The sequence below is a fragment of the Varroa destructor genome, unplaced genomic scaffold (genome assembly GCF_002443255.2).
Source record: "Varroa destructor unplaced genomic scaffold, Vdes_3.0 BEIS01000005.1, whole genome shotgun sequence".
NCBI lineage: Eukaryota > Metazoa > Arthropoda > Arachnida > Mesostigmata > Varroidae > Varroa > Varroa destructor.
In genome coordinates, this window is record NW_019211458.1 from 16,966,337 (window position 1) to 16,993,068 (window position 26,732).

Below are 26,732 nucleotides of genomic sequence, written 5' to 3' on the forward strand. Positions count from 1 at the left end.
GCTTACATAAAGGCGTCCGTCGCACGCAAACTTCTCGCTTTTCCACAGTGGCACCTATTTCTGCCTATTCGGAATACCATAGAGAACACTATCATCATCTCGGCCTATGCAAAGAAAGGATCTTTTGAATTTTTATACCTCTTGATGACTGCGAGTAACATATTGCTTTCGATACCTTGACACCTTACTATACCTAGTCTTCGATCCATGAGCGGATCTAGTATAAAATCAAGCTAAATAGCGGAATTTGAATAACAACATATTCAATTATATTATATAAACATAAAAAGGGGATACCTGATCTTAATAAAATTCGATTAATCCAACACTCATATGTAATCATGGAGTGATGAACTCATTAATTATTTGTCTCAAGCGGGCTACGGTAACTATTGCCATGAAGCTAATTCTAGCCACTCTGTTTTTTACAAGTCGAAGAAGAAGAGAAGAGGCTTAGGACTGCTTTAGGTTTTTGTGGATCATATGATTTTACTCACGTCCGCCTGAAACCTATTCTGCTTCCATATCGCTAACGCATAACGTATTCCAAATGGAATTTGTTACACCTTATTAGTGCGTTTTTACTCTTCGGCAGTCTAAAAAGTAACCCACTATGACTCTAGCATATGAGTTCCCCAACTCGCCATGTTCTACGATCGCTTTTTGTTTGACCAGTTAAAATCAACGACCGACAGGACGTGACTATAAAATATGGGGAAAAATTCCCGGCAAAGGATGTTTCACCGTATGCCAGAGCAACTTACTGCAATCCTGTTACTGTATGTGTCTTAACTGACCACACAGGCCTGTTTCCTTTGACGAGAAAATGTCATCTAAAACAGACTACGCGGGAGGCTAGCTACGGGGTAGCCCCGTCGAGCTCAGGTGGCCATAAACAAGTTTCATTCCTTGCCCTACTAACTTATCTTCGCTGTTCACTCACAACTTGCGTGCTAACCAACAGGTTCGAACACATTGTGTATGGTACACTCTATTGTATTACTTGTTATTAGGGTTTAACCAGTATAGTGGTACGATAAGATAGTTTCTTTATTTTCTAAAATGTCTGAAAGCTACACAGTTATTTGATCATAAACGAATATGTCGCTGAAACAATCACACGATTCCGCCTCCATTGATGTTACAGCAAGTTACTGTTGTTGACGGATGAAGTTGACTGGTCTAAGTGTAGAATGCGATTGAGCGTGCCGCGTGGGGTTAGCTTAAACACGAAAAAAAAAACGCTAACCGCCAATGGCAATCTACATACCGCATAAAGGCATAGAATAGTACTGCGCTCATTGTTGGAGTTAATAGCTTTCTTTGACTTACTAATCGCTAATGTTGACGCATACGAATACCGGACTCGAGGATCCTTATCAATCGATCTCACAATCGACAGTGGTGTCCTTTGTTTAATCAATATGTTTGCGAAATCTTTCGCGTAAGATGAAGTACGTTCAATTTGAGTAGCATATGCGAGCTTTAAAGCGAATTTATGAATTTATCGTATAGTCACGCGTGCTGCATCTAAATGATGTGATGTCCATACTTCACCCTCGATCGCCATCGTTCAATTACCTGGTGGTTCTCAAATCGACCAATTTCCGGATGAAGCCCTACAGCAAGTAGCAGCTCTTTCGCCAAAGTGACTGAGTAATGTCTATCTATACAAACCAATAGTCTTTGAACTCCGACAGCTCTCTCGTTTCCTCTGTCGAGAGTCACTCGCGTACCTCATATACGGATGCTTTCGCTGGTAATGTTTTCCCTTAACTTTCGTCGGCATAATATTTCCATCCCAGAAGCTCTCTACCTCCTTCCCCTACCGCCTGAGGACTATCTCCATATTGAGTTCCGTTTTGTTCAGCTCTCCATAGTGTCGTTTCATTCACCAACTGGCTAAAGTTGTCTGCTTGTTTATGTTTGTCTCTCTCTTTCTCTTTCCCCCTTGCAGAGAAGTGCGGCAGACGGGCCAGGGCTTCTCCATCGGATCAGGATCGACGGAGCCCCTCTAAGTCAGCCAAGCTAAGCCCGCCAGCGGAGTAAATCCGATCGTAGCGATCAAAACGTAACCAGTTCTCGACGGCGTGAGCTAGCGAGTAGCTGAGAGTCTGGGAGGAGCTCACTTTTCTCGAAGGAAGACACGAAGCAGAGACACAGTTTGTCTGGCTTCCCAACGAGTGCTATTCTCGGGTAGATCGCCCGACAAACGCTCCGAACCCCTATTCCGATCTTTTGCGGCCGCCGCCTATACAGCCAGCAAGCACTGTTTTGCAAACACACATCGTAATTTACAGAATAGTACACACGAATAAATACATACGTACACAAAAGCTCGCGGGCACAAACGCACCGAATTCCGTGACGTTCAAGCGACACACTTCCAGCTAACGTTGGATTTCGCGACTATTTTAATTGAATCCTGCCGGCATCCGCTTCGACTCTAGCGATCTAGCGTTATCCCACCCGTTCTCCCCGTTTAATTAATTGGAGGCAGTGGCAGTAGCTATAAAAGTAACAGTAAAAATTGTAGTAGGAAGCTCTAACGGCAAGCAGACTCTTCTTATGCAGTTCTATTCAACAAAAGACTACGTCGTAACCAGCTATCCGTCACAAAAACACTAGGTTCTTGTCATAAACCACCAGCTTATTTTCTAATTGGCAACGGAACATCGATTTTTATAATTTTTTCAGAATATATTTCCGCACCGAATTACAATTAGAAATTAATTAAAGTTTGCTACCTATTGGCATTGTGTTGTTTAATTAACTTTAGGTTAATTCATTGCTTACTAACCACCCATTACAGTTCACTTCTCAATACTCAAAACGAGGTCAATAACTTCACAAAATCATATTATACAAATATACAATCAACATCTCCATTCAACTAGGTTTAGACAATCTTACAAAAAAGCACCAGGTCGACAAGCGACTAGGCAAGTATCGACTTAGTATTCCTGTTACCTGTGTCAACCTTCCACTATTTATAGTGGGTCGAGTTGCGTTTGGTTTACCTCAACATCTTACATCCCCGAAAAGCAATGATGTTTAGCAAAAAAAATATAGTGTGACCAAACAACAGTCGAAACAAAAGCGTCGCTTCTGCTAGTGTCGTTCAGCGCTTACCGAGAAGAATCTCGACGGAAGTACAGCCCCGCGCCCACAGGCTGGCTTCGACCGTTGAGAAAAACTGGGTGGGTCGACCAACAGCGGCGCGCAAAAGCTCGAACGAGCGCAGCGCCCCCAATATTACTTCGCTATAAAAAGGTTAGTAGTGAAGATATATATATATATATATATATATATGTAATGCATATATAGTTAGAGCTCTGAAAACCTGCTTTTGCTAATGCTAAAAGTAGTCTAGCTAACTGACCAAGATTGGCTTTTTAAACCATTGCTATTATTAGCAAATAACGGTACAGGTCGGGAAAAGCTAACTACAATATTCATTATACCCTCAAGAGCGATATCGCGGAGCAAATATTTAATGCACCGATAATTATCATCTATATTCTTCACCTAAAAATACACAAAATTCAGCCTGCGGTAACACAGGATTTGAATTCAGCTGTATTTTACAGTTAGCACTGGCAAAATCGTCAGTATCATAACGGCAGGCAAATGCGCCGCTTTCTAGATTGTAACGGCCTGCTTCCTTCTGGACTGAGATACGAAAACGAGATATAGACACCGTTCGCCTTAATCCTACCGCTGCTACTAGCAGTCCGTGTGCGTCGAGGGCACCGCTTAGCGCCTAACGAACCACGCCCGTGGCCACCTGCACCCAGCACTGGCCTCGTCGATATTCCCGACTGGATTTCCTTGTATTGCTCTTGCTTGCTTCGAAACAGAGGAAAAGTGGCAGCAGCAACAAACGGCGACTCATCTTTCCTTGCCTCAGGTTCCAGACTATTATGGCCTCTGACATATTCTGATACATCCGACTGGCTAGTGCGTGAAGGTGGGTCTGTTGTACGAACATAGCGCGAACGATTGCCAGCCTTAATATGCAGGGTGCACACGACTCATCCAGGCAAACATAGTACTGAGTGTTCTGATGTGTCAGCTTTCAACAACCCAGCAATGGCTTACGCATGTTCAGATCGAGAAGCAACAGTATTTGCCAACAATGAAGAAGTAATGCCAATGGGAAGAGGAGCTTGAATAGCAGTAGTGAGTAGGAGTATCACGCTACTCGGCGACAACCCGGGTGTAAAGTCAGCCATCAGCCCTTTGTTTTTTCCCTTGCGCCTAGCGAGCTATTCTTTTTGACGCGACCTTTTCCTGAAGTCTACTTAAGAAGTAGCTTAATGTCCTGCTCGACCTGCATAGACACGTAGTACTAGGATTAAAAGAGTGAAGGAGAGCAATCTGTGATCGCAGAAACAATACTGTCCTATTACACAAGGCTCACGGATAGCAAATCGAATATTTATAGGACCTATTCTACAAAGGAAGAATATTCTAATAGAAATGTTATCGTTTCGAATATTTACTTGCAGAGCTGTTTTGTTTTCGTATATCGTTCTATTCTCGATAGCAATCTCTTAACGGCGCCAAAGCAAGGTGCGCTCCTGAATTCCTCTCGGATGCAACGATCTCGCTCCTTCTTGAATCCTCGTGATTTCGTTTACACCAGCAATAAATTATAGTAACGCGATCAGGCGCTGCATGCGGTCATTGTTACCTGAAGCTTTTTCGTATTGTAGACGGAAATTGCTTTGTGGGGCACGCGTGATGTGTATCGCGTAACTCGTTACGAGCTAATGTGAAGACACCGGGCAACGAGTAGTTGGCTTCGTATCTGGCCGGCCATAAGATACGTACATTGGAACAGATACGCCCGCAATATGCCTATACAGCCATCGATCTGAAACAGCCGCTTCCTGGGCAGCAGAAAAACATATAATAAATGAAACACACCATCAAAATCTCGGCTTTTTTTATATTCAATAGAATCATGTTATGTGGTATCCGTTATTGGCAGCTGTGATATTTGAATCGGTTCCCATAGAAACGATATAATGTGGTAGGTGTTTAAGCATCCAACTGTATATAGAATCCGAAAGCGAACTCATCTATTTCGAAAAAAGGAAAGAGTAACTTGCCCAATAGTGTAGGTTTAGCGGTGCACAGTTTTCAAGCAATGGGAAGAAATAGACCATTTGCATCTCTAAATGAGGGTGTTACTATAATATTTGGCTTGTCTTAACCATACGAATAACGATTCAACTATAAATCCAATTACAGCCTGTTAATTTAAATCGATTTGGGATATTAGGGTAATGTTTTCGACACAGATCGATTTAACGCAATAATTTAGCAGCTTTATTATCCAGTAGGCAACAATAACACTGCTACATTCAGGCCGTCGGACGCAACAACTACCACGTCGTCCTATTACCGTCAGAAAACCGTAAGCGTCGATTGAGGTTTGGCAGTTTGAGCCATGTGAAGAAAAACGCATATCGTGAATTCTACGCCATTTTCATAGGTGGCTATTGAGCCGACCGGGTATGTATTAAATACAATACGTTTCTTATAATAGGGCTAGCCGTAACGGAAGCGTACAGAAGCGAGGCAAGGGGGGCTCTCAATTGATAAAGCAAATAATAGATCGACCAGCGCGTAAGACGGCAAAAAATTGCACAGGGAGGAACCATATCTGTCGTTGGATCAATACAATAGCTTGGTAGTACGGCTCAGTTCTTGACGGATTTACGTGAATACAATGGCAATTGAAGCAGAGATATATACATGTCAGCGACAACTCTGTCTCTCACAGTTGAAAAAATAAAGGGTCCTCAAGCCAGTGATTACATTACACAACTGTAATCGCCTTGTGTTATTTCATCAGCTGTAAGTTAGCTACGACCAACTTAGCTATAATTGTCAAAAGCATCCCATCATCGATAACCAATTGAAAACATGCTTCGCTGCCAGTCATGCACCGTTTTTCAAATTATGCTGTCTGAACAACAACTCTCTGTTTATCCATTCTCTGTCTTAGACTTCATAATACCTCGATGGATTTAAAACGCGGAACAAATTCACTGCGTCAGCGATTCTACAACCGCAGTACCGTAATAACACCTAAAAATTCATTAGTCATAAACCTAATATCAGGTCCTTAACATAAACCTAATAGCAGGTCCTTAACATAAATGTATGCTAAAGTTTTTAACATCGAACAAGTGCAGCACTGCTATGTTGAGACAGGACAACGTCTCCTTCCATGCATCATCAATCCACAAACGCGTTAAGCTAGTCTTCCCATCATATTTCCTTAAATATGAAGAAAGCCTAATGTCCCGTTCGGTGTAAAATCGTTCATAGCTTCAGCCGGCGGATTCAGATAGCAATTGTGCTTTTATAATTGTTCTTTTTTTTATCATTGAACTATTATCATGGCAGAGGCTACCGTTATCACCGCCCCTTCACCCCTCCGTCAGCCGCTGATTTATTGTCGTGTCACTGTTGCATTCCGACAGCGCATTGGCCGCTCAGAGAAATCTCGCCTGTTAACCCTGCGCGTTGCTCTCCGCTCTCATACACGGCCAACTTTTTGCACTGCGATGTACAGTGAGACGTGTATGTGGACGCGCACGGAATAATAGCTACTATTGCCACTGCCGTTATTGCGACTTCTCTGCAGCTTCTGCTGGCACGGATATATACCACAATCTCCGTGTAGTAGTAGAACATCGCTGACAGGCCACGAGTAGACCACGAACTCCAACAGACACATGATGACGCCTCCACGAGCCGGCATATAGGTTAAGCGAGCATGTAAATGTACCGCTAACATGTCGCATTGTACGGGGGCAATCAGATAGGAGTGTTAGAAGGTCCAAAACGAAGAAACATTGCCGAGTCCAGGGTAGTCTAACAAGAAGAAACGAATCGCACCACAACAAGTATTGAGTGTTGAAGCGGGCATAAATTGTTTCGACTTGGTGGGTCATTGCGTGCCCACGCGGCCGTGTGGAGGATTCGGACGTACTTGGCGCCATCGCACCATTTCGAAAGAACAAAAAGGGTAGGAAGTAACAAAGGACGACGACATCGAGAAACACAAAAAACGCAAGAGGAGACGACAGTAATGGCAGAGGCAACAGACCCTGAGAAAGAAATGGGACTGAGTGGTCCGTCGAGGCTCGGGTGTCTCGGGTGCTTTGTTGATAGTAACGGCGGTGATGGATACTGATCAATTAGCCAACGGCAAATCATACCCAGAATATAGACAATGGACTGTGGCAAGCGGGACCGACGCGAACGGCAGCGTCTACATGCAAGCGCAAAGTAGAGAAAGACACAACGGAGACGCTACACGTGTAAATGCACGGATGATGCAGGCAATGTTAAAGCACGTAGGTCTAGCTCTAAGGATCTTAGATGGGGAAGTGATTAGCGACTTCAGTGTACGTTAATTCATAACAGATCGTCATGTAGCTTAATAATTGCCATTTGTACACTACTTGGACCATAAGTAATATTCACTTTGTGAGACACGGGTTTTTTTCGGTCAAATTGAACGCTTTCACGCGGGGAAGCGCCAATACTGAGAACCATCATCATTGAACAATATCATTAAAATCCTTTAACATGAAATTCAATACACTTTGCCAAAATGATAGAGGAGCTTTTTTTCATCAGAAAGAGACTCCTTAGCTTCTAAGAAGGAGTTTTGTACATAAATCCGCATAAAGAAACATTATTTAGTCCAGTGCGATCTTCGTTTCCGCAGTCGAAACCGCGCGGTGACGGATCTATTAACAGTTACGTTTTTCAGGAACTTTAAAAGCTACGAAGTTTTTCTTGATCGACGTACATTTGCCAGTGTAGATATCCTGTGCACTGCTTCGATTCATTGGTTATTCTCCGCCTCACATTTCAATTATATTTGACCGTTTGTTTTTGTAGTAGCTAATTGACTTGCTTACTCACACATGTACATGCAAACCCATAATGTGCACAGTGTGTGGTTCACATCTGGTAAACTACTGGGCAAGATAAGCGTACGAACCTCTACATAAACACGTAATTGTTAGTATTCGGTGAAAGCCATTTATTTAGGTGAACTAGTAAGTATACATTGGCCAAATATGGTAGGAGTGATGGGAATGACAAGTTGGTGCTGTTCATTCAGAAAGCATCACCCTTTTCTTTCAGTGACGCTGTAACATTCGCACATGCTCATCCACAGAATATTATCAATTTTTTTTTTTTATTTATAGCATTCCGCAATCTTACGTCGTATGTTTCGGCTAAACATTGCATTATGATATTATGATCGTGGGCCAGCTAAACCAAATCGTACTAGTCGAGCTAAAATGTCCTCAGCTACCGCAAATGCGCGTTTACGGTAGGCCAACGCTATGAGCGCTTTCTTGTCCATTGCCATCACCCCCTAGAAGCGCGTACACAGACTCCTCATATAACTGTTTACCCCTTTCTTGTCTACCACACACCCGTCCAACACTCAACTAAAAATAGTGCTTCCCAAAACATACACTGACTGGCAGATCATGCGGAAATGCTGCTTAGAAAATAATAATAAATATTTGGCAACCTCCTCTTTCAGGCTGGACTCTGTCACCCCTTCTGTTTGGTATGCCCCCCTTAGTGGATTGGAAGCGGGCGAGAAGAGGACAACGAGCGATAAGACGTGGTCACGAGCCTGTCAACTTCTTTGTCGTTGACGATTGCCTTTAAGGCCAAGTACCAGCAAGACCAAACTGGCTAGAAGCAAGTAAAGTCACGCTGGCTACCGATGGTAGCAGCAGCTTTGCAGCCGCCCGCTGTGCTCTGCGTGGCTTTGGTAATGTCCGGCCATGGTGGCAGCGCCGACTAGGCCGATGAAACCGTAAGGGAATCTCGTAGAAGGCCATGGGTTTGCGACGCTGAAACTGGAACGAAACGAGCTTTTTTCCGCAATACTCTGTGTGCTTATGTGTCTGTGCGCGCACCTTGTTGGACGAATGGAAAACAGCGAGAAGATGAAAGGGTGGCGAGCAACGGCTATGCTTGTTGCGCGATGCACCTTTTTCTGGCATAAGACGACACAAAAGAAAACCTTGGGGAAAAGCTTTAACCGCTTTCTTTTAAAGGGGTCTTTTCCTTCGTCATCATTATTCCTCTGTCATTACGCTGTGAAGCTTGTGTACTTCTGGGATGCCTGTATGAGATATTTGAGGATAAGCAGAAATATGCTTTTTTCCTTTAGGTGTCACAAGTGAATGGCAAAATTTATCTTTGTATGGAGGCTGTAGACAGGTTATAGAAATGGTGATAACTAGTTCTGTAAGCTTTTCAATGATGCATTATATATCGTTGAGCGTAGACGCACAAATGGGACTATGCACTTTTACGAGATACGTATTGGCTGATCCACCGCATAACGTTAATGACGGCAATAATTTGATAATAACAATAATAACGATGATAGCAATAATAACGCTATTGCAATGATTATAACAATATCAAATACCTCGTTCCCTTTTCGCAGAAAAAAGAAAGAAGGCAAAAGTAAGTGGGGTGCGAGAGAACTGGTGACTTCTTCTCAAAGCTCATAGCCGGCATGGTCGCCTGCATGGCTGCCGCCGAGAGCTTCTGCAGCAACGAAAGACGACCGCGTCCTGCAGCAACTTTAGCCTTAGCTTCAGTAGTCTAACGCGGTCGCTGTGCTCACCGTAACCACAGGATAGTCGCTGCTGGTTTCATTGGGAACATTCAGTTGTTGGTTGCCGTCACAGTCCTCGCTGCTATTGCAGGAGCCAGCCAGCGGGCCCAGCGGCAACTGAGTTTGGCCCGATTTCTACTGTCTGTCACCGTCGCATACTCCCGTTGCTAGAAGAGTCCTGCAGTAAGCGATAACGAGGGGAACCAGCTGCGGCGCGCGGCGGCGGGGTGCCCTCTGCCAGCCTAGATTATCCCACAATGAATAAAACATTACGACGAATGCGAGGGGGATGGAGAGAACGAGAAAGGAGGATTCGGCGGACGGAGTGAGTCTCGATTCTCTCTGGGCGAACGCGGGCGCTTAGTTCAAGTTTCCTTACCGAAATCCCTTTTCTAACAACCGGACCTATAGCCTGCTGCATTGCTTGCTCGTTGCCTCGCGAGCTAAGCTCGAGGGGGTCCAACTGTCCTTCAACAACGAAACAGCTCTAAGACAACCACCAGAGCGGCTAGCGCGCACTGTCAGTGACGATTGCCATAAAACCGTTTTGTTCAGTTGACATTACCCCAATGCTTGACATCGCGAAGAATCGTGCGCTATCTCTTACGATGAGCCGAAACCAAGTTTAATAACTCACATTTCTAGACGTTGTCCTGATTCAGTCAGTCGGTCAATTAAGAGAATCTGCTTGGTGTGACTCACACGAGGAAAAAAGGTACGCAAGCTGGGCAGGATTGGCTTCAAAAAGGTGTTTACAAAGTCGAATAAGGAAGTTCGGGCCTATTAATAGAGAGGATTAAATGGGATAGCAGCCCAGGACAACTCAATTGAAGATGCAGTAACAACAAGCCCAACTGACAATAAAAAAGAGCAACGATTGTATTGGCACTATCGTAAATCTTTGATTTTATCCGAACAAGTGGCGTCCAACAATATGAAGGTGCCAGGGCGTATATGCAAAGCTAAACATGCTCTAGTAGGAGAAAAATGAACAAACTTAAAAACTCAAAAATTAATGAGCTATTGTAGACGCGACAATTAATCGAATGTGATCTCTGTTGTATTCGCCTTATATGTAATACTGGTTTAAATTTCGCCAAAGTTTTAATATGGTCATATGCAGGGGACGGATTTATTTGAAAACCATTGTATATTGAACGTTTTTGTAACCAGCATTGATTGATCCAGCAAAATACCATATCAAAGCTATATGCTCTCTGTAGGATATTTTACCCAACTGGCCACCTGTTGCAAGTTTCTTTTCCCATATGAATGGCTATAGAGTGATGATATAGACGGACTACCCGGAACCAAGGTCTTATCCTGTATCCTAAATCAGCCAGGTCAACATGGTATGATTGGCAACTGGAAATGATCTGAAGGCATAAAACGGTAGCAAAGACATCGTGTATCCAGTTAAATGATCTGATACGAAGGATCTGATGGGGACAACCACTGCCTATTCCCATACGTCAGAAGCAGATTATGAAGATGACGACGACACCAATAGCAACGGCAGCGAAAAGTCTAAGGGGAAAATCTCCTTTTTTATGTCGTCGTCGTCGTCGCTTCAAATATGCACGCGAGTGACTCCGACCTTTAGGTGCTCGACATAGCTAAAAAGGTATCCAATCTATCTTAGTACTTGATGTGGATTGATTTAGCGATTTAGTCGGAGTGTGACAAGAACTGGGCTGCTTCTGCTTTGCGCGGGTCTAGTGGGTTGGGAATAATCAATGACAGCGGCACAGCTGAGCCAGAAAAGAGAATTAAATTGAGTGTAACGCCGCCATCCAGTAAAGCCTACAATGAAGTCTTCTATACAGTAGCAGGCTTTAGTCGACCGACGGACCGTCTGGCCACCAAGCGGTGGGTTCTCTCGATTGCTTTTCGTTCTCTCATGAGTTTTTCAACCTCTAAGCTGCAACAAGAATTCGCCATCAACTAACCGTCACTCCGATCAGCAACATAGGCACGATGTGCCAATGTGCCTACGAAAATATCCTAGTTTCGCTTGTTCTACCGTCGTCGCCTTTGTCATGACGATACGCTGTCAAAGCGCAACCGCTAAGGTTACGTCGCGCCCTCGTGGAATCGGCGCCCCGGCTGCGCCTTTGACCCTCCCGCTAAGTCTTTCTCGCTCCGATATTTTCTTTTTCCTCCTCCGTCTTCTTATAGACTCCCTGCTCCTCATGAAATTCGAAATTAATCCACCGGCTCTTTCCTGGCTGAAAACTAAATCAAGTAGTCTGTAAAGCTGCTAGTGATGGCGACGCTGTACAACGATCCGGCTATCAATTCGGCTCACCTCGGCCCTCGTGTCCCCTGAAGTAGCGGCGACTATGTAGGAAGCGGAGGTTTGAGCCCCTGTACTGGGACGTACCGCGCACGACGTAAAGGTAAGACACGACTGTCGAAGACATCCGTGCCGGCCGTCGGCTGCAGCATCTTATCGGATTTGCTTGTAAATGGCGGGATGGCGACGGAAGCGGTGACTCGGGCGGGTGGCGAACGCTGACTATGCGAATGCTTCTATATGATACGAGTAAGTATGTGTAGCATAGGTCATAGATCAGATAGACAAGATCAGTGCGAGCAACAGGCGTCTTCGCGCTGTTAATCGTGAATTCCCTTTGGATTCGTTATCAATTTGATGTGCAGGGGAAGATGCGGCGAAGTCGAATCCGGCTATATTCGACGGTTGGCCCCTGTGGCTGTGCGTTTGGGCGCAAGCGCGTCATACGCTTTCGACCCCCTTTCGTAGATCTATTCTGTTGTACTGCTTCAGCAGGAGTAAAGCACGACTAACCACGGTAAACGCTGCTGCTTGTAGAGCAGTGTCGCTTGTTGTGATTACCTGCGACAGAAAAACGTGATTCTATACGCAATTCTATGCAATTTTTGCCATGGTGAGGCGATTAGGAAGGAAATCTTTTCCTTTCTCTCACGTGCTGATAATGTAGACGCAATACGATACATACACAACAGATAAATAAAAATAGATAAAGTGTGAAATAATTGAGGCGCAGCAGGTCAGGTTGAGTAGGTTAAAGACAGACTCAAAAGGTTCAAAACATATGGGAGCACAGTTATGTTTCCCCACATGCAAAAGCACAGCCCGCTTATGTCGTGTTTCTACGACGAATATATCTTCTAAAGCGACGACGGGGCTCTGTGGGTAGTCTTCGAAGCGGGAGACCCATAACAGGTGCCAATAGGCTCCATGAATGAGATAGGAATCATGATATCCTGAAACAACCGACGGTTTCATATGGCTGGGTCCATCACAATGCTAACGCTGGGATCTAAAGCGCACGCAAGTTTCAACCTCCACAAGCAGGCCGAGTAGTGAACTCAGACATAGACAAGAAACTGGTTTCGGCACTTGTCTAATACCTGCTGGACTACCTCGTTCATTTGAGTACGGGTCTGACTTCGCAGTATATCTTTGTCTGCTAAGGAAGGTTTGTGCTTCATAGGCCAGGCAAGTACAAAGGCAAAAGGAATGTCTCACCCACAGATAGAAGTAACGGTAGACGTTGCTACGCCTTTGTGCAGGCAGCTGAGCTAGCAATAGAAATCGAGATTTAGGCATTACGCCGTTCCGTAGGACATGAATTTCGAATCTGTCAGTAGCGCTTTCCGAGCGTCGTCAGAACTTTATTGCGATATTAATGTCGCACCGGTAGCTCGAATGGGTTACGTGACCGAACTATTGGTCGTAATGACGTTTGCAAGCTTCAGCTTCCCGGAACGTCTTCTAATGAGAGTATACATAATATTATTGCTAAAGTTGTTTGAAAGTCAATACACACGTTAACGGATAACAAGTAGCTACTAATATTAATAATAATAATAACACACAACAAAAGAATACGATCAAAAACACGAATAAAAAAGCTTGTGTCCTAATAAAGGATTGACCAACGTATATCCGTAGAACTGATTGTGAGTAGAGAATCGCAATAATATTGTGGGGCCTTTGCACGTCAAGCAGCAGGCATAATAACTTCTAATCTGTGGGAAACAGTAAGAGAACTTACTCTTTTCTGCACACGACAACACTTACCGAACGGCATTCGTAGACTATCTTCGACGCCAGAATTATATTGTGGCATTAGCTTTGTCTTACTTAAGACTCATGGGCAATAGTCGGCGACATGGTGGGTTGATGGTTCTGCCAACATAAAGCACAACTGTTTAGTGGTAACTGCGGTTGACAAGAGAACTGATATCAGTACAGGGAGCACCAGTAGCGCCACTCATCGGCTACCCTCTAACATGTTCTGTGTAGTAACGAAAGATGCAGCCCTCGCTGGTGGCAGGGGGGGAAACGCAGGTATCTTCGTAAACAAGCCTCATTACTTACTGTAATAGTAGCATCTGTTGTGAATCGAAGTGCCGCCGCCAGTACCTCCTCCGCCACTCGGCTAGTGTATCAACTCCTCCCTGAGCATTAACATGGCATTACCTAGGATGCCGTTGCTGTACCGTTGAGTCTTTGGTAAAGCATAGAGTATTAGTCATAGCGGACTGAATTCGCAGGATCATATCAAGATTGACAATTGATTCTCGCCCGCTGTTGCGATTAATCTAGCGCAGAAATTAACCTTCCAGTTCGTTGTAGATCCCAGTAATATGTGCGCCTTGGGTGACTCTAGCGACTGCTCTTCCGTGGGCAAACTTGCCTCGAATGAAATCCAATTGAGTGGGTAGATGAATAGTTGGGTCGAGGTCAAGTTTTGTATAAACTTCCACCACGTGCATCAACGTGACTGGCTAACTGACCTAAACCCTGCCACGCGTTCACGAAAATTCGAGAGAACTGGCAAGTCATCGTGACCATGGGCAAATGCAGCGAGCATTAAATAGATGTACAAATTCTTCTAGGCGTTACTACGGTCCGCCGCACATATGGGTGCAGCAGAAAAAAGCAGACGAATGAATGCACAACAATGATGGTGAATGCAGTCAACACTGTAGCATTGTTTAAAAACGTCCCTTTTCTCAATAGCCACCTTCCGCATGTCTTGTCTTGCCCTCCTGGCTGAAACCGATCGCAGCTAATGCTGGATTCCCGATAGGTTTTGCCAAGTTAGCACCAAGCAGCTAATCCCGTAAGTACACTGAAGAAAAGCTGAAGCGGCCATTGCTAGCGCCTTCTGCTGCTACGACAGAACGAATAGTCTATATACGCCACGGTAATCTAAACGAGCGTCTAACCTTCCAAAGGCCCCGCTCATTCTCTCTTCATCCGCACCCCACATATGCCTGTGTTACCATGTTACTACTTGACGCTGCCGATGGTGGCAGCATCGTCGGACAGCAGTAACGTCGAACAATACTGGCTTTCCTTACATGCCCCTACAGCGTTCCCTGCAAGTAAGCCCCTCTATAAATCCGCATATGAGGGACAACGAGGTTGGACTCGCCTATATATGATCTTTCGCATAGTGGAAAGGGACGTGGGGCGGCGAAGTGGCAACAACACACAGAGACGTAAAATGAAGCCACTACAAAAGCATACGACAAAAGCGAGGGTATAGCTTACGTTTGGGAGATATGGGTAAAACCACATAGCATTCTAGAACGTTCTAAACAGCGTTTGGCAGTAAAAATAATAAAGCTGCGTGAAGTTTGTGCATGTCGCGGCCGAAATTGTCGTGCTCTAATTCACCTAAAGTTCACAACATGGCACTGGGTCATTCATTGAAGTATCGCCAAAGGGAAAGTGATGGATGGGATGTAACTAGTGAGGATCCCTGATCGACGAAAGCGGATGTATGCCAAAGGATTGTTCATACCCATGTATTTATGTGGCGACAATTGCCAGTGAATGAGGAATCGAAAACTCATCCATAGGGCTGCATGGCAGACAGAGCTGGCACGCCAGTGCCAACAATAACCACAAAAGATATGTTAATATGTCGGATGAGTGCCTATGTGGATATCGGCAAATGTATCTAGGCAGCACATGATTTTTAATTTTGTTCTTGCAAAGGCCGCAAACCAGCGTCAAATGCGGGGCCAGCATATCAACTGACAAAGAGATGTTAACGCAGTCATCGAGTAGTGCGGTTTGCGCCAATAGTTCGAAATTTAACGGCCAAAATCAATTTGTAGGTACCTGTAAATGTTTCAAAAAGCTTTGAAAGAGTAGTGCCAATTAATAAAGGTCTATACTTTCAACAAGGTAATGTCCAGTTCCTTAAATTCCATCACTAGTTTTTTCATTCTTTCTGCCCTAACTAAAACATTATTATCACCACAAAGCTAGCAAAGCCAGAAGCCGTAGTAATAAAAACAGCGGCCATAACTGCGAACTCATGTAGGCCTTTTTTCTTTCGGTATTTTCCCTAGCTGGCAAAAGAAACCGCGCTACACCTCTAATACCTATCCGCCTCGCGCTCTTTTATAAAAGAATACAGCAAGCGTGGTTTAAGACAGGTAAGAAGTGCGTCTATTTACATAAAAGAGTGAAGTCTTTGGTCACTTCGCGCTGAAAAGGGGCAGTCGTAGCGGCTGGAAGCAGCACCAGCCACGGCAGTCTCGAGTAACACCATGAAAAAGCGACAAAGCTACGAGTCTTGAGCTAAGCTCCACTGCTGCTGTTATTTTTCTCCTGTGGCCTACTGGCAGCCCGCGACGCAATCAGTCGGAAAACGGAAGGCCTGTCACACGGAGGCCCTCCCAAGAGCCCTTCGCTTTTTGCACTCGTGCTGCTTACCTGTTGCTTTGTCGAAAGTTCTCATTACGTAGGTGCATAGAGGCGTACGCCAAATACACAGATCAGCCGACACTTCTTCAGACCGCAGAAATAAAAGAGTACGTCTATTGTGTATAACGTAGAGGAAGTACAACCAGTGCGAGACCACTCCGAAGGCCGTTTGTCGATTCACCTACGTTTTCGTCGCGATGTCAGCAACTGCAGTGGGATAGAAAGGTTAAAAGAAAACCGGGCTGAAAGAAATATTTGATACGTGGATGAATATACCGATATATATGTATCCGTAACATACTAATTTCATTTAACGCCCTTAGCAGTGACACTAAAGCGATAGCCGCACGAACTCGACGTGAAGAATCAGGCCTAAACTTGGAAAATCGTGTAATTTCATGTATAATCTTCCGACGAAAGTTAAATGGCGCTAAAATTTGCCTCCGTCCGACGCCTATGAGCATTACGGCCCATATCGCCTTAGCCTTTAGGGTCTGCCACCGCTCTATTAACCACAACAATCTCTGAACGGTCTATTTCATTTTTTCTTCAAGTACGATTTCATAGGACTCAACACATTCTGCTGGGGATATGGCCAGGGCGCCTAACCAGTAAACGCGACTCGCGCAAGGTTCAGGTGCTTCATCCAGATGGTTTTTGGACATTTTTCGCGTGTCGACCAAAATGTTTCTACTTTCTGCTACTCTTGTCGATTACCAGGCACGAAAATGCCGTCTATGGGGTGGGGTGAAGATCCCCCCTCTTTCCCGGCGAGATAATTTTGCTTCTGGCCTACATAATACGCTGTTACGTATGTGCTTAACTTAGAAGGAATCCTATTCTGGAAATAACGCATTCGTTGATTTTACTATACAACATACATTATAAGTTACGAATCGGGGTTCAATTAAACATTTTCGTTTCGAATTATTTTATATTTTTTCATTTACTTCTTATACATCTCGCCTTTGCAAGATTTGTTACGAAATAGATTGAAGCATCATTAGCCGCTGCTTTGCTCATCACAAAAACAAGCTCAACCATTGTACTTAAAGCTCAACAAATTTTTACGCAAAACAAGCGGTTGGTAGGTTGAGTCAGTAGGCATACAGAAACACGCACTTGAGCGCGAGCGAGCTTTCCTCTGCTTAAGACGCTGCTACTCTGGTGACCGTAGAGCCCTTTAGAAATGATCAAGTCTATTATCAACGAGGGTACAAGTAAGCCAGCAAGGGCGTCCTAAACGTGGTCGGCCCGACGTACGCTGAAACAGTTCTTCGAAGTACATGTACTAATATGGCAGCATTCCTGTGAGAGAAAATACTAGTGGCTGATAGACTCTTCGCTATGAGCTAATCTAGCTCATCATATAGAGAAAGACCTAGCAGAAGGACCAGGACTGCGGCTTAAACCGGCGACTAAAAGCGGTTTGAACCGGGTTGTGGGCTTGGTTTGTGTTTTGCCAGTAGCTTAGTGTGTGATAATGCGAGGACTGCAGATGACGATAAACATTGATCGTACGAGTACTTTGTACTGCTCGAATAATGATACAGTTACTACTAACTCGTGCTATAAAGAAGGCCGCAGCTCGTCGTTTACGGTAGATAGGATATTATAGATTGTGCACATTTTGAAGGACTGCTTGCTGTAGCGGACATGCGTTCGTTAGCTATTCTTGTTACTAAAAAAATTTGATTATTTCTCTAAAAAAAGGACGTAAGCTTACTGTAACGAAAGCAGAATGTTTATATTTAGAATAGTAAAAAATATCAAATATTAACAAATTTTTTGGGGCCAAACAAACGTTTATTATGGTGACAAACTTATAAAATCAGCCCTCTGTGGCGTCGCCGCTTATCGTGCGGCTTCTGGATTTGTACGTTAGAACTGAAATCTTAGACTAGTAACTAGACTAAAAGTGTTAAAGATTCATCAAAAATAACAGGAAAAGTACGTTTGAATGATCTCGAAATGTGTATGCAAAATTTAGAACCGATGTCGAAATGCCATTATCTATCGCTCCATCTACGGTCACTGTTAGAAACATATCTGCTGACATAGATATCTGCTAAATTTGAGGAAGTATTTAAAAAATGACTTGTGGCCGGTTTCAGCGGAATGAAGTGAATAGAATAAATTCGTCCGTCAGAGGCGCCTAAGCCACTACGAGCAAGACGTTGCATCAAAAAATTCGTTTTTACTCAGGTGCCTCGTATAAACAAGCGAGATGAATGTCTATCCCGAATACCTGCGTAGAGGAGAGACTCTTAAAGAATCCGTCAAATAAATACCGAATATCTATGTGAGTTGCTCTGGTCAACTGGCCTTGTTGTCAAAGTTGCCAAAGTCGTCACCGCTTGAAGTGGCTGCGCGTAGAGCACGCTACAAATCTCACTCTGCCCTCAAATCCTAATATCACTTTGCGCTTGGCAAGGCGAACGTGTCGTGAATTTCGAACGTTTTCGTGGCAAAGCAGGCAGTCCCCCTCAAAGCTTATCGACTAACATCCAATGCTTAGCGCAGTCATCACCAGCAAAATCTGTATCTTGTCGAATCTCAGCGAAAAGGAGAGCTCGCACGAAGGCACTGGCCTAGAAAGACATCCCTGCCTCGAGCCGCGTTCCATCCTACGCCATACCTACGGTAAAGCGCTCACAAGAAGAGAGCATTCGTCACAGCCCTATACCCCCTTGTACTCTTGACTATCCACGCACACCTACTGTGTATGTATCGAATTGAATGAAATTTGTTTCTCAATTGGAGCAACCATCCGTGCGTCTACATTACGCAACACCCAAGAAACAGCCTACCAGCTATGGAGTGCACAAAGGGATCGACTCGCTGCCATATTCTTAAATCAAACATTCGAGCTAGATAAATGTTTAGGCTTTTTATGCAAAATTGACATCGTTACGTTAATTGTACCATGATGTGACATAAATTTTTGCCTGTAGGGTTTTTGTATGGAGATAGTCATGCTTTTTGTATTACTTCGTCATTGTTTTTCCTCATTGACCAACCACCTTTTCTTAAGTCGTTCTAACAATGTATAGGGTTTAAAAATATTGAGAGTTGTTATAAGAAAATATACACAATCTATTACATAAGATCTATAACGTGCGTTTTCGTATAATCCTCACTCTTTTTGCTCGTTACTGCTATATCTGCGCTCTAACGTTTTTTAGCGCATCACATTGCTGCGTGCGGTTTGCCCCACATGGCTGCGTCCATAGTCGGAAATTGCGCGACAGAGGGAGAGAGAGAGATAAGCACATATCATCAGATGCTCGGCTTACCGTTCTGGCTTATAATGAAGGCACCGAATCCAAGGATACAAAAAAAAACTAACTCTAAAAGAGTAGAACTACCAATCGCCAAGTAAAAGGACGAGCAAATATTTTAGATAAAGCTTATCGTTCTAGTGTCGAGCCACTTAAGTTGGGCGGCGCTAGTCGGTTCGCTAAACTGGGTTCGACGTACGAGTTAGGGTTTTGAGAGGTGGGTCGTCGTTAGAATCCGCCAAGCATAGCAGAAGCCATAGACCTGTAAGACGGCACACGAAAGCTGCACCGTCGTATAGAGAAATCCTATCGCTCACTAGCCTATTATAAGAGAGGAAGGAGCGGAAAACATGAAGGATCACAGGAGAGAAGAACAGAACTCACTAACGTCCCAGCATGTACGAACCATCCATTGTCCGACGACGCTTCGTTCCATTCTTCTTGTAATGACGTAGCGTATAGAAGATAAAAGTATGATTAAAAAACATTTCTTATATTGCTAGGAACAATAGCCACGATAACTTGCATAATGTATTAAGGAAGCGATGATGAAAGTTATTGACGAGCTGAAACACCAAAAACGATTACGTGCAATAAACACTTGCTGCCAAGTTCCTCCTAGGAAAAAAGCAACTATTGTGTATTATCTATGGGCTTCACCAAATATACACATATCCAGTCAAGTACCTTTTTACTACCAAACAGCCAAATTATACATGCAAACGCATTAGGTTCCTCACCAGACAAAAAAAAAAATTGCTTCAACTATCTAAAACCATTGAAGTATTTTAGTATCAGTTATTTTAGTGATGTAGTGATTTCGCATTTTTTTTTTTTTATTTTACAGGCTTACCATAAATAATAAGAGTAAGTATCTCATTTGGACGATCTCAAGGCGTACCAGTCGATTCATTAATGCTGGCAAGCAGATACATCTATCCACCGAAATGCTAAAAGAAAAGGCATAATAGTGCAAACGGACTTAACAAAAACTCCCATGTATTCTAGTTACTTCTAGGTGTTCTCTACAAATATAAGTTCAATAACATAGTTGACCTATATGTGACCGCCGTTTGTATGTATAGATTGTGTGGCTGCTTGTGTCTACTTAAAGAATCATCTCCACTGGACGATTGTTGTCCTCGTATAGTCGATCTATCGGCCATGGACCGGCTGTCCGCTACCCGTTCCAATTCGTTTACCTGTGGCAGTGTATGTATTCGAGCTGGCGTGACAAGTTGCGGCTTAAAAAGATGGATAGCTTTTTGCGCAACGATGACAAGCAGCGAGCTATGTCAGCGTAACTCCCCGAAATAGCCCTCCCCATTCCTCTTTGGACTCGCTTGCGGTCGAGTTGGCTTATCCTTTCGACCTGTTGCAGGCTCATTAGCCAGACCAAAGATGCCGACGGTTTTCAACGGTCGTCGCTTTCCCTTCTCTTCCTTGTCCTATCCCTTGTCCCTCCCTCTCGATCCGACGCGGCAAGTTCAAAATTTTACAGCTGCTCAAAACTGTTTTTTGTTAGAAGCGTCCGAGCCCACTTTCCTGCTAATGTTAGTAATCTCAATCTAACCAGCTCCTAGCAACTAGCGAGCCGACTAGCAACCCCTCGTCCGTATTGCGAAAAGGAACCCACGCGTCTGGCTCAACAGACAGCTCCAGCCCAAGCCATCGCCGTTGCCTCTGCCGTTGACAACCACTCCTTTCGAGAGGTAAGCGTCCGCTCAGCGTGTCCTGTATCTCTGAGCGCCGCCTCCCTCCCCTCATGTATGGCCCAGTTACTTATAATAGCTTGTGCCATTGCAAAGATTGCTACTAACACACGCAAGCTCTAGGCAGAGCAGGCTATGCAAATAACCACGCGCTATAGCTGTTTTCCTACGGCGTTGCGCTTCAGCTTACGGTTCGCCTTGCCGTTAGTCCTATTACTATATGATTGTTGTCCTGTTTCGGCTACTATGATTGAATAAATCGCAAGTCATAACGTGGCAGCAGATGAACAGCTAAACGACATAAACCAAATTTTTTTTTTGGTCTTGAGCAAGAAGTTTCTCTACTCACAGGATTTAGATGCATCTAATTACAGGTTAGCCACATTTATCTTCTGGCAGTGTATATTCTTGTAATATACCGCTTGGCAGGGATGCCCGTTTGCGTGGCGGAGAGCGGGTACGAGTCACCTATTTTGTTTCGTTCAAATCGTTAGGATTCAGTAGAAGCAAAGCGCGAAGTTCAGTCTGTTAGAAAGTCAACATTTTGCTGGTAGTTGGTAATTGCTGTTTATACAGTAGCGTGGCTAATATTTAGACGTAAAGTTTGTCAGTGTTCCATGAATGTTTTCAGCTAAAAGCGGTATCCAGGAGCTCACGTCAAATCGCCGCTTGCGTCGCAGAGTCTAGAAATACGCGCTATTACGAATATGTCTTTTGCAATGTATCGACCTCGAATGTATGCAACGTCACTCTTATTGTTCATCCCAGATCGTGGCGCGGATTCGGCGCAGCAGGTAGTCTACCTTAGGAAGTTAGTTTTAGCGAATGCGCCTCCAGGCTAAAACATTAGTATCGAGTTGTGGTTTATTGCCCACCATAGCTAGGAACAAGCCCATACATAGTCATCCTTCAGGCCTCACTGGAAGCAAGCAGCAGGTGGCTTTGGATCACTTTTAATGAGACGAAGAATTTTGAAAATCGAAACGCCAGGAGATTGGGGAGGCATCAGTAGCGCTAGGTGACGTCATATGTTAAACACTACGTTTGGCCTAGAAAAAGCAGCAGCAGCAGCAGCAGAATGGGCTCATAAAGGGGTACGCCAACAGGTGGTGCGAGTCGGTTTGCGTTGTAAAAATGTTGAAATCTCTATACGACCCGCACCTACACGTTCATAGTGCTAGGAAGAGAAAAACAGAAAGGCACCACGGTCACAGCATTTACCACTGCAGCCCATGCTAGCTTCGAGTTGAGGTTGTAGACTTGGACGGCTTGGTAAAAGCGTCAGGTTTGGCTTCAGCCCAGGTTACCCTTCCCAAGCTCAGCATAGATCAGTCGGCAGTTTTGGATCACTCTTACTCTCTAACACACACACACATTCAGATGCAAATGAGTACGCCTTCATCTCCTTCTATCTTTTTGGCTAACAGCAGTTGGGCCTGTGCCCATCTAAATTAGTTGTTTCTCAACCGCATTGGATTCGAGGTTTTTCCCCGTCACCCCTCAAATATCACCTCAATCGGCTCTACAAGTCTCAAAACAGCAGCATATTTCACCTTCATGGGAAAAAAGAGGGCATCGGGTCTGTTTGTCTCGTTCACTAAGCGCATTCTCTTTTCTGGCCTCCGCTTACGCCTGGAACTACTTTCTAAACTGCTCATTCATTACCGATCTGCGTGTACGATCTCTGAACCTTTCTACGGCGATTACTATAGATGCAGCGATAGAGTGGATGTAGCTCTTTTACACAGTGAAAGAAGGACAAAAGAAGGACAAGTATCGTAACGATTGGCACAAGGTCGCTAGCTGTAAGGTGTTGAACCCTTAGTTAGTGGCGTAACGAGACAGCCAAGGGAGTCGGAGAAACATTCCGGTATCGGCCGTTGATTAAGCTTAGTGTAAAATTTTTATAGTCTATGCTGCCAATGAAAATAACGTGTAGATTTGCATGGAATAGTAGCTATGAATGTACCTGCCCCTATACCTCATACGCAAAACCGGATTTGAGATGGATGTAATGCTAAGCAAACTCAAACCTCTGCATGGAACGTATCCAGTAATCGAATGTTGATCTTCTCGTTTGAACTCTCCTTGTTGATCCCTTACGTGGCGGAAGTCGCATGACCATGAAGACAACGAGACGACTATATTACATTGCTCACCTGTACGTAACTGCGTAGTATGTGCTATTAAATAAAGTTACATTTCTCATGTAAATCGTCAGCAAGTGGTGTAAAGAAGACAGGTACATTTTGTGACCCGTTTGGGGATAACTACGGTATATGGCAATGATAGAAGGCTAACGCACCTGTCATTTTTGCCGTTTGCAGTCAGTCTGATGGCTGGTAGGAGCAACGTGATAGGTGGCGGCACTTGTTGGCGTCCTCCATGCACTCCTCACCCTATATTCTTCGCACACACGCATTTTCTCTGCGTAGAATTGATCCTAAAAGCCCTCCCTTCATTCAACGTCGTTCATAAAGAAAGTACATAAATGCCTTTAAATGGTCAGTCTGCCCAGTCTAATACTGTACACTGCCGAGGCTGGCGCAGGTTCGGAAAAAAACATATGAATGTACTGGACGGGAAGAGGGGGCGACCTAAGAGTTAGATGTATGTAAAGAAAGAAACATGAGTGAGCACCAATGGGCTTGGCGATTACTATGCCTAAAACCACTGACCATGGACCCTGAACGCTACGGCCGCGACTGTGTCGCTGTTGAGCTAGCTTTCCAACCCCTGCTTCCGTCTGTTGAGGGCTAAACGGTAGTTGCCGCTTAACGTCTAGCCGGCTCTTCAAATAGCCCCAGGTGCCTTTATAACTGGGGCTGGCAACGCCCATCTATGGGGCAATGTGTACTCACCCAACGCAGCGGGTGCCGGCCCGACGGCCAACAAACGCTGCCCAGAGAGCCGCAATTGCTAAGTGCTGCTCAAACACCGAGCTCTTCGGTGTGCCGCCTACCCCCAAAAGCATAGTCGAACGATGGGTATGGGCTGAGAGGCTGAGAAAATGGGGCGAAGTGGGACAGAGCAGACCACTTCCTGTGTAAGAGTTACAAAGGCTGCGCTAAATAAGTCTTGACGATGAAGAGCGAAACGTAAGTAAGATAGAGAGGAGAGAGCGGAGGGGGCATTCCATGGTCAGAGCAAAAGGGTGCTGGGGTGACGAAGCTGTCCCTAGTTCAGCTAGTAGTCGACGTAACTTTGACTCGGCAAGCGAAAAGCAGTTGCTGTGGTTGAGATGAGCGGCAACCACGCACGACCCCGTGACCACAGCGGAGAACTTGCCTTCCATGGTCCACCAATGCCAAGCAGCAACTCCAGACACGAGACTACCATTGTAGACAGCCAAAAGTACGACAAAGAACAACAGGTTGCGTGAATTGGTCACGAGGCTTGGGAACGAAGGCACGTCTATAGTTATTGGTGTGATAGTGTACACAGTATTTGGAAACCAATTCAAAGCATCCATGACGTTCAAGGAATTTATCCAGTCTTTTACGGAGATCTAAGGTGTCACCAAAGAAACGCAACCTTACGGTAGCTTTGTTTTTAAGGTATTCAGGAGGTCTCGCAACTTCATAGAATTACGTTCTTGAAGCATATACACACACATTTAGCGTCGTACGCAAATAATTGGTTAACCCTGTAGCAATCGCTGTCAGGAATATTTTTTCTTTTTCCGGACGCAATAGAAGTTCTATACCAACAACATGGCACCGAAGCTAAATTATCCTCAAGTGTATGAGCTGACACGATCTTGCCTTTTATAAGGATAACGGTCATTTCGTCTGTAGGTCGACTAGAATTATCGAGCTTTTTACGGAGGTACCGGTTTTACATCCTCATTTGCGGGTTGACCGAACCATTTCTTCTGTATAAAATAGAGCAATTGAACTTTAGATCAAGGCCACAAACGATAGACTGCATTAAATATAGATGCTATGAGCCAGCAAAACTAGGCCAATCTAGTTGATGGTTTACCCTATGTAAAAAGTATTGAGTCCGTTTTCCGGAGTGCGCCTAACGGTAATGCTAAATCCACAATATGCTTAACGTATAGTATATGCTTAGAAGTCAAAATGAGAACATTAAAATAGATAGTATTATCGTTGCGGCCGCGCCGTGGCCGGTTGTGTATATCGCTCTAGTTCTGTCTCTAGTAGTACGGATCTTGCAACGACAGAAGCTAAGAGAGCTAGATAGGCGCAAGGCCAACGCGACAGACGAAAACTAGGACGAAAGGGAATGGCCTGAGAGTAGACGGGAGCGCTACCGGAGACTGCGTAGACCAACAAGTTGGATAAAATAACGGGATTTCGGATGTTCGGCTGAGCCCCAATACTAGTGGAGGCAGCAGGGCCGTTAGCTTTGTCGGGCAGCTTCGCAGCTGGCCTCGGCCCGCTCGGTTCCAGCCATGTAACTGCTGGCTGGACTGAATGTAGGTGGCACAGCAGGCAACAATGCTAAGCGCTGCAGCTGTACAGCTGCAGCTTCTCTGCACGGCTTGTTGCTCTGCTGTAGTCAGCTGGTGAGAGTTAGATGGGATTCGTTTATTTGACGCAACCCGCTGCTTCGCTGGTGTTGGTCGGGTCAACCCCAACCTAACCCGGCGTCCGCCCATTTCGCTGGAGCCGACTAGACCGGTCCAGGCCGTCCGTCGGTTAGTCGGCTCCTTATGATTGTACATGTGTTTGACTGTTCGCGAACGGAAGTTTTAGGGGTTTCTGTAGAGGGTTTTGTGTCCCTAAAAAGAGAGAGGCGGATACGCCACGTTCGGACGTGGTGATGGAGATGACCGAAGCTTGGTGAACTACCGGAGTCGCGTGTCGTTGCATCTGGGTTCGCTGATCGAATTTCTGTTTAGAGCAACCGAGAAGGCGAGGCAAGCCGGAAGCCGACGGACGAGGCGATCCCACCGATCCTTCAACTTTCAGTCGGTGAACCGATTTTAATGAACAGCAATGCCTTAGGAAGAGGCAGCCGTGGTTGCAGCCAGTAGCAAAGGCGCCATCATTACGCTTGACAGAAGTTACGATATTAGAAACAGTCGCAATCGTATTAGATGTAATAGTAGCAACGCACAAAGGTGAGGAATAGCGGGGGCAACCGGCAAACTGCTCTGTCCTGGTCGACGGCTGGATGACTGACTGACTGACCCCGCCTACATACGATCATACGTACTTTATATAGGTAAATTGCTACATGACGTTGGTAGTGGGCGGCAAGCCCAGGTATTTGGATCAGCGAAACAATACAGAACACACCTGGCTATATTTACGAGGGGAAATCGAGTTGCACTCAAGAAGACACAGACTGGTAGGCTGGTG

At 44.8% G+C, this 26,732-nt stretch overlaps 1 protein-coding gene across 24 annotated transcripts in view; it reads left to right on the plus strand.

The window, feature by feature from the left end:
• LOC111251066 (uncharacterized) overlaps positions 1-26,732 on the plus strand; it is a 126,314-nt gene that overhangs the window by 60,333 nt on the left and 39,249 nt on the right. For 15 of the 24 annotated variants that reach the window (XM_022807308.2, XM_086991835.1, XM_086991836.1 and 12 more), the window contains one exon: positions 1,958-3,273. The exons of 2 other annotated variants lie outside the window; for them this stretch is intronic. The gene's annotated coding sequence lies outside the window, so the exon portion shown is untranslated. Of the gene's footprint in view, positions 1-1,957; positions 3,274-3,646; positions 4,430-4,511; positions 6,221-8,593; positions 20,324-20,537; positions 20,558-26,732 lie in introns of those variants that run through there. 7 more of the 24 variants (XR_015329515.1, XR_015329519.1, XR_002673613.2 and 4 more) reach the window with 7 other exon arrangements.